The sequence below is a fragment of the Pezoporus wallicus genome, unplaced genomic scaffold, assembly GCF_028554395.1.
Source record: "Pezoporus wallicus isolate ANWC-B61680 ecotype Strahan unplaced genomic scaffold, APGP_CSIRO_Pwel_v1 contig_8723, whole genome shotgun sequence".
In the NCBI taxonomy this organism is placed as follows: Eukaryota; Metazoa; Chordata; class Aves; order Psittaciformes; family Psittacidae; genus Pezoporus; species Pezoporus wallicus.
The window spans coordinates 318,721-327,964 of NW_026635404.1; the positions used below are offsets into that span (position 1 = coordinate 318,721).

The 9,244-nt window shown below is 40.2% G+C and overlaps 1 long non-coding RNA gene across 3 annotated transcripts in view; it reads left to right on the top strand.

Moving 5' to 3' along the window:
* LOC130606699 (uncharacterized) overlaps window positions 1-3,769 on the top strand; it is a 28,111-nt gene extending 24,342 nt beyond the window's left edge. For all 3 annotated transcript variants that reach the window (XR_008974035.1, XR_008974036.1, XR_008974037.1), the window contains exon 3: window positions 3,516-3,769. This is a non-coding gene — a long non-coding RNA (uncharacterized LOC130606699). The remainder of the gene's footprint in view (window positions 1-3,515) is intronic.
* The last annotated feature ends 5,475 nt before the right edge of the window (window positions 3,770-9,244 follow it).

Consider the following 9,244-nt stretch of genomic DNA (forward strand, 5'->3'; position numbering starts at 1 on the left):
TGTCCTTCAGGTGTCCTGGGGATACAAACAAATTTGTTTCTGGGTTTAAACAGAGACAGGTCTAAATTAGAAATAATCCTAGGTGTAGACAACAGAACAAGCTCAATGATTTAAGAAAGTCAAACTGGAAATTTTAGAGACCTGTCTGAACAAAATACTTTTCCTCCCATGTTCCATTGTCCGAGAACTTTAAAGTTTAGTTTCTAGTTAACTTCATATTTGATCTCATGCTTACATTTCAGTGTGACTCTCAACTTAAATCAACTGCACTGATATTTCTTTGACAATGGTATTAATCTGTTTTAAGTGACTTAACTCTGGGAAGTAGTATTTGAGCAATGATATATAAGGAGAGACAATACGTTAAAATACTGCATCACCAACTATTTCTTTGTGTGCTAATTGTGAAAAGAATTATATGCAAAGTTATAATCCTTAGTTCAAGAATTTACAAATCAAAGCTGGATATCTAAACACAGTACTGGATTTCTAAGGAAAACCTATGTCTAGTAAAAGAAAGCACCTGAATTTCTAGGAAGTCAGACAAATAAGCAACTTAATTAAATGTCGTGTCATGACTTCTAGTTACCTAAATAACCCAATCAAATGTTAACATTTACATCAGCTCCTAGCAGCATGCAGATCCTCCACTTTGCTCTGTGTCGTTTCAGAGGAACAGGAGCATTACATCTCCTTTTTTGTTAGCTTAGTTAGTTAACTTTTACATTTTTACCAAGTTTCCTAGTACAAAGCTCACATGCAGATCATCACCCTGCAGTATCATCTGAAAAGTATTTTCATATAAACCTTTGGCCAGTATCATATGCAGTAGTACATAGAATTTCTTACAAAGCTTTAAGATTTTGTGATAGTCTGTTCTGTTGGCTGGCTCTGTCTATCTGGACTTTGTGCCAAAATGTATCATTTACTTCACTGGTCCATAATTAAACATAAGGAATCCCCAGGAAGGATTCCCTGGCATGACATCAGTAGCTAGTGTCTTCAAGCACAGCCACTTTGGAGAGCCTTCTTGCCATGAGTAGCCTACACAACCATGCTGTATTTACCATAACCGAGCAGTGGCCAGGACTATGTGGACACGCAGCAATTGCCTGCAACATTTTACAGAAATTTGTCACCATGAAGAAATCTGTTCTACAGAAATCTACCACCTTCTTGTTTGTCCCTTAATTGTGAGTAAATTAGGCTCTTAACTAATTAAGAAGATGCCTTACCTAATGAGAAGATGCCTTGCAGGCTGGAAGACAATCAATGCTGTAAAGCAGAAATGGCAGATCCCTCGTTACTGCTGTAAAGGATTCCACAGGCAGGTCAGAAAGCAGAAATAACAACATTCTTTATCTTACAGGTATTAAATCCTTGCAGACACAGATGCGCCCACCAGGACAGCAGGGCTGAAGTGGGATGTGTGGACTGCAAGGACGCTGTTGCTTTCTGCCTGCCACAGACATGCACTTACCATGAAGTTTTCTTTGGAGACGGGACAACCCAGATTCAAGGACTCTTTTATAGAGTCTTGTCAGCGCATGCTGCAGATGCCTCCCTCTGTCTTTGGGCAAAGCATTTTTGGCAAACCTTGTTTTTGGCAAAGCATTGTCTGGCAAACTGAATGAACTGAAAATTGGGAAGTGATGCTACCAGATATAATTAGAAATATTTGGTCTTTGACTAGCTATGTGAATAAATCCCCTATAAATAATATGAGGAGATTCCTAAGGAGGGAATTTCAACTAATGCTGACAAGAGAGATAAGGATAACTACTATTAACTGTAGATGGTGGATGCTGCTGTACTCTTAAGTATCTGATGCATCCCATACTGTTGTCCTTAGCTATGTCTTGATGGAGGAAAAGTGGTCATACCACTGCTTAAGTTTCATGCTCTACTATTTCATTTGTTTATTCCTCTGACATTAGACAGGGCTCCTCTCTGTGGAAAAATACTTGGTGGTGGTTACCTCACCTTCTGAGTAGTTCAGCCAGTTATGACTGCTCTTACTGACATTTGAGTGGCGCTCGTTCTGTCCACCAGAGGTGGCAAGAACCATTTTGAGCTTTTTCTTTTTGTGTTAACTTTGACATTCTCTGCTGGGTGGCACAGGAGGCTAGGTCTCATTAGTAAGGGATCCAGGGAGCAATAGCTTCATTCTCTTCATGTTTTGCATGAAAGGCCTGAAGGCTTTGGAAAGCCTGAGAGAGAGAGAACTAGTGCTAGAACAGTTTTGGCAGATGGTGTCATGCAAACTGAAATAAACAATATGGATAAGATGGCTTACAATTACTGGTGTTCTCAGGTTCAAGTTACCTCGAAATGCTTCTTCTCAAGCAAAGGGAAATCCTTCAGATGTGCTTTTGAAAGCCACAGTGGAAGTATAACCATTTGCAGCACAGTAATACACCCCACTAGAGAGTCTCCTGCTGCATGGCAAGCGCACCCTTTCACCTATCGATGCTATGTGTTGCCATCAGCATTCACTCATCGTGTCACAACCTGGTATATTATTTATTTGTTCTACACAGGAATAGTTGAATTCATCATTGCTGTGGTGTTTCCTGCCTTGCAACCTCTTGCTCCCCTTTGGGCTGTTAAGTTGTCACCATTTTGGTTAGATGAATCCTATACCACATTTTTCTGCTTTGGCTTGCAATTTCAATCCAAAGAAATTTTCTGCTACTTATTAACATGTGTCTCTTGCTTCATGGAGTGATTCTAGTGATTTGTTTCCTGCTTTCCTGGTATTATGTGCTATGTCACTGCAGGATCATTTCTTTTTCCTGTCTTCTGCAAGAGTCCAGGAATTCCCAAAGCATCTCACATGAAAGACTACAGCCTTCTGTTGAAAAATCACTTTTTCTGCTTGAAAAAGTGATTGTGGCTTTTGTACTCTTCCTAGGAAGATTCAGTGATGTTACTCAGTATAGAGCTACCATAGTTACTCTCTGTCACTAGCTGTTGCCATCTGTTTATCTCATGACTGAATAAACTTAGGTATTGCCAAGTGAAAGTCTACTGAGCCAGTGGAACAGCTTACTTCTGATGAAAATAGGAGATTTAGTTCTCCCTGTTCTTCCCCCTGCTCCTCATTTTTGTTCAGTCCTGGGAAAGGAGGATTTGGAGAGGAGATGTGGGATCTTCCACCATATGCAGACCCTATTTGCCATTTCAACTTGACCTGATCTTGAGGAACTCCTTTAGGTTCAGCTATAGTTTCAGTGTTAATAAATCTCTGCCACTGTCAGCTTTAAGGAGCTAAGTGAGATTGAAAGTCCAAGCCAGGTTCATTTATGAGAGCTCTCAATGAAACAGAAAGCATTTTGTTCTTTTTCTAAACCTACTAAAAGAGAAAGAAATGTCTTAACATTTACCGTGTAAAACTGCTCAAATTTCATTTGAGCAGTTTCCTTTCATCTAATGAATGAAACAAACTTTGAAGCAAAAAGAAAAATGAAGTGGTTCCTGCTAATCATTATTTTTGTTCCCATCTATCTCTGCAGGGCTGGACTCCATCCACACTGGAAGCAAAGCACAGAACAGCTGAAAGAGAAGAAGGAGATTGAAAGACAACTCTGGATATAGACTGCCCTGCACAGCAATGCAGCTTGGGCAAAGTGCTGGGGTGCTGATACTCCCTGTCGAGGAGAGGGGATTCATGCTGAAAATAGATCCTTCTTGAGAAGAAGATCACAAATTACAGCATGACAGGGTGGCTGAGGGTGGAAGGGATCTCTGGAGGTCATCTGGTCCAACCCCCCTGCAGAACGGCCACCTAGAGCCAGATCAGGCAGTTGCCTCACTTTCTGCCACATCTTAGATACCACTGCTTCTCCCCCATGTTCTGTGTATATCGAAAAGGGTCTGAAAGTGAGAGGCCACATTTTTGTGCAGTTTGAATTGTGGAAGCAAGTGGAAATGTCTCAAGAATGCCAGTCCCCATGAAAATCCCCTTGCCACATTTGAGTCCTAGTTATTCATATTATGGAAAGGAAGATAAGCCCAATATCTTCTCTCTGACACCTGCCCAGAGGAGATACCCAGTTAGAATATATGAACATAGCAAGTGTGAAGTGTACTTCCCCTCTGGTGTATTGTTTGGAGACTTTCTAAGCCAGTGATAATGTCTTTGTATTTTGCATCTAAACCTCATTTTTATTCTATGAACTCGTCCATTTCCTGGAGCTGGAGTTTGCTAGTTCTGTACCAGAGGGACACATGTATATCATTCTGATGCAAAACCTAATGTATTCCATTGCAGAAAAATTCCATGTTATCATCATGAAGCATCATTATAATAAACTTTGCTAACCTAACTCATCGCATCATCAATGAATTTGCTATGATAAAAAAGTGCCTTATAAAATAAGGTCTTTCATTTATTTACTATAGCAAAGCAACAGTTCTGCAAATGTAGGAGTATATCCCGCAGTGGGGAAAACCTTTCTAAGCAAAGCTCCTGACACACTCATGCTGACCACAGGAAAAAGCATGGTCTGCAAGATGTCAGCCACCAGCAGGCTTACGGTGAACTTGCTCATCCTGCTAGCTCAACACAAGTTGTTGTGAGTAAGACAATCCCAGACTCTAGAGAACTCACATTTCCATTGAGATTACCTGGTGTTGTCTGTAATAGGTCTGCAGTCTCACTGCTCAGTACTTTCCTTAATAACAGAGGTCTGAGTTTTATTGCTGCTGGCAACAGGGCCATTAAAGCCACATTTGGCCTGGCCTTAGGCCACTGCCTGTAGGTGGCCTTGAATCAAATCCTCAGTGTCATTGGCTTTCTATGGAAAGGATTAGATAAGCAGGCAGCAAGAGATTAGAAGAAGTGCTAAGGAGAAGCTGGGATTTGTTTGGGAAATAGCCCCTTTTACAGTGAATGCTGTTGTGCTCATGAGTTAAGCGGCAGAAAAGTCACATGCACACTGCGTGCACTAAAGATTAAGGCTGTGGGAATCCAGAGAGCTGTGAAACCGATGTCACACCACAGTGTCCTACAGCCCATACATAGAAGGAAGACAGCACACCATTCAGGAGGCCACAGTAGTGGTGGTACCAAGGCTGCACTACCTGCTGCTGTGCCCAAGACATGCTCTCTTGGGCACAAAGATCACGGAGATGTTGAGCAACCACTCTGAGGAGGCAGTGTGCTTCAAGGATGCTTTGCTGGGTGCACAGCTGGGCCATAGGCTGTGAGGATTCATCCTGCTGTGTCTCCCAGAGGCACTGCAGTTGAGCTCTGTGGACTGTCACGAGGTGCTGCTTAAAGTGTGCCAGATGGCGCAGGAAAATTTATCTTCTGTTCCCTCACGTACCAGCTGACAAGGAAAGCAGAAAGGCATGTCTGTGTTACTAACATCAAAAATAAGTTTACTTGCTTACGCATGACACAATCTATTTATCTTGCCCTTCTCCACACGACTGAATTTTATAGAGGTCTATCACATCCTGCCTCAGTCATCTCTTCTCCAATCTGAAGATGTCCTTGTACGGAAACAGTTCTCTGTCTCTGATATTACTTGAGACCCTTCTCTGCACTTTTTGGGGATTTGGTTACCAAAACTAAATTCAATATCCAAGCATTAGGTACATGAAGAATTTATAACATGACATAATGGTATATTCTAAACTGTCATCAGTATCTTCCATAAAAACATAAAAAAAAATAATTCCATCTGTGTTGTCAACCCTCTTTTGGGATGACAGTTCAGAGAGCCATAATAAATTTACCAAGACCTTTTTCATGAATAAACAGGTTTTGGGGATGTAGAGAAATGATTAGTTTATAAATGTTAAATACCACTAACTTGTATTTCAGCTCATTTGTTAGAAAATCAACCAATTATTCTGCGTCATGACATTCTGTGTCATTTTGGTGTCACAGCAGATCTTACCGTGATTTTGTAATTTTTTAAAGTCCTTTTTCCCAGACCATTTATACATAAATGTTGAACTGCACATGCCCTAACTCATCTTTTGATGGCTTCCCACCTCAGCTAAGCATTTATTTCCCCATCACATGTACTGTCTTTTGATTCACAAGGTAAATATTTCTTTCCAGTCAAAGCAACTTTTGCCAATATCATGTGGGCGCATGCGTATACTTTTCAGAATCTCATCATACTGTATTGACTATATCCATGTCCCTGTTGATTCTCTTGAAGTCACACGTATTGTGAGACACAGCTTTCACCTGCAAATTCTGTTCCTGTTGTGGTTTCTGCCAGTTTGTCTTATGTAGGTGACATACTGACACATCTACTTCCTCACAGAAGTCTAGTATCACAGATAGAACATTTTATTCCTGTCATATTAAGCACGATTTAAACAACAGGCCACTTCTACAACAATTCAATCTGTTTGTTTGTTTGTTTGTTTCAACTATTCCTGGGTATAAAAAAATTGCTGAAACAGATGTGCCCAATATATTTTTTCTCCTACATCCTAAAGTATTGAATGAAAACCTTAAGTTAGCTGGGTTTCTCAAGTTTTTCCTCTATTAATAGATGTTCTTTCTGAAAACTTCCTCCTGAAGGAAAAATCATCACAAACTGTTCAGCTTTTCTGCTTGCATTCCTTTAGTGTTCTTTTTAAAATATAATTGTTACTTTTTCTTAAGTAATCTCTCACACAGGCTCTCTGTTCATAAAATTCTTATAATAGGCATATAAATATATAGACATATAACCATCTGGGTTATATTTTGGAACCTTTTCTCACATTCAAACAAATTAGTCCAAGTGTTGAAGTTAATGTAGTCACTCTTCAGTGATAGTTTTTGTCACTTTCAATGTTAATACTGAAGCTGTCAAAAAGGTTGTAGCAAACACTGAAACAGACGTGCAGAGACATATCTGCTATATAATAAACTGCATTAAAAAGCTCACAAATGATACACTCAAACATGCCAACATTTCCAGTTAAATTGAGTTTCTTACTTTTTTGGATTATGTATCTGATACACAATGCTATTTTATTCAAAAATGTTCCCCATGAGATTTGCAGTTTTCAAGTGCTGTTGTCAGCCATGCTCTCAGTATGAGCAGGGCATGCTGGAGGCATCAGTACACCCTGTGGACCCTGATGAACTCTCTGACAGGGAATGCCCAGACTTTGCCACAGCAGCATTTCTGCTGCCCTCTGTGTAAAATGAGAGCTCCCAGAAATGTTAGCACCAGCCAAAAAGAAATGCTGATGCTCCAATCTACCAGTGCAAAACTTCTGATTACTGCCTTTCTGCTAAGATGCAGCTGAGTACTGGACCATTGCAATGGTAAGGACATACTTTGCATATAAAAATCAGTAAGGATTAGGTTAGATTAAATTAAAGTGAGGGGATATTTTGTATTTCTTGCAGGCAGCTTGTGTGCCATACTGTGGCTGGTGCAATGTGTTGCCTGGTAAGGCAGCATGTTTTAGAGATCTGCTCTGGCATCCCTAATAGAGAATTCCATGCTGGTACAGAGAGGGAAAAGTCAGAAAGTCTGAAACTTGTATGGACCTCTGGAAGAAAGTTGATAATGATCATAACTAACAAGGGACTTGAATACATCCTCTTGGATGAAAAGCAGTTCAGGATGTTCATTGCATGGGCTATGAGAGGTGCAAGCAAAAATGCATGCAGCTAGAGCATAAGACTGAGGATAGTGCCTTTGGTGAAAGTTGTGGGGAGTCCTTTTATTTGCTTTATTAATTTTTTTTTTAACTTTTTTTTTTAAATATTACTTTAATTTACTTTAATTTTATTGATTTTTTTTTTATTTTTAAAATTAATATCTGGCTTTTCCCTCTCCAAATCTTGTCCCTCTGTTCTTTGCGCTTGGTAGGTATACTCGTGATTTTGCTTCAGTTAATGGAAAACAACTTCCTTGGGTACAGAATTTTGGAAGTTGCATTTTTGTAAAGGCGATGCCATTCATTTCCAGAGTGAATTCCTAAAGACTTCCTGAAAAGCTACAATGACAGATAATCTGCAGTTAAAGAGAAGATATTTCACTGGGCAGTGGAAGGGAAGGTGATATTCCATGAAGGAGCTCTGATCTGTGATGTTAGGATAAGCAGTTCTTGAAAGTGTATCAGAACTAGCCAATTATCCACTTCCTATCTTCAGGACAAACTTGAGAGGATGATATTTGAGCAGTGTTTTAAATAAAAGGAGGGTGGTAGAGAGGAGGAGTGGAGGTTCAGTTACACAGAAGAGGACAAGGGTGGAAAGACTGAGAAGTCAATGGGAAGAAGAGGATCTCTGGAAATGTCTGAGATGTTGGAAAATGAATCAGAAATGACAGAAATCGGTGTTCAAAGCTCAATATTAGAAAAAGCAAACAGTTTGTATTGAGACAAAAAAAAAGATGATGAAGCATGATCTACCTACAGTAGAAACTTAAAGATCTTTGTATGGAGGTATATCAGCTTCATTTTCATTTTAGTTATTCAGACATTGCATCTCTTTTGCCGCAACCTTCCTCATGAAAAATCTCAAAAATCAGAATTTTTGAACAACCAAGGTTGTAAGTGACATCAGGAGATCACTTGGCTCAGCATTTCATGAGAAAAAGAGCCTAGATGAAATTGCCTAGCACCCTGTCCAGTCACATTGTGAAAACCTCCAGTGACTGAGAGTCCACCCATTTTCCTGGGGAGATTTCCCTGGGGAGGTTGTTCCAGTGAATGATTGTTCCACTGTAAGAATTTCTTACATATACCAAGGTGAAACCTCTCCTGGTCCAACTTGCACCAATTACTCCTTGTCCTCTCCATGTGGCTCTTTATGAGAAGAGAGATTCTAACCTGTTTGTAGTGACCTTTAATTACTGGACAACTGTGATGAGGCCTTCCAGAGCCATCTGTTTTCCAGGAAGAAAAGAGCTAACTCCTTTAGCCTTTCCTCAAAGGCAGGTTCTGCAGTCCACTGATCACCTTTATGGTTCTCCTTTGGACTCTCTCTACTCTGTCCATGTCTTTATGGAATTGTAGACATCAGAAATGGGCACAGTACTCCACGTGTGGCCTGACAAGTGCTGAGGAGAGTGGGAAGATCACATCTCTTATTCCGCTAGTAATACCCTTAAGGATGCAGCCCAGGATCAGATTTGCCTTTACTAAATGGTGAATTTCAATTCTTTGTTAGCTCACTTAGGGCTAGTGGTCTATTGGATGGAATATAATGTTGTGGCCTGCAGGATAGACTTACACCAATGCTATGAGAAGCTTGGAGCTGTGAGGAGGA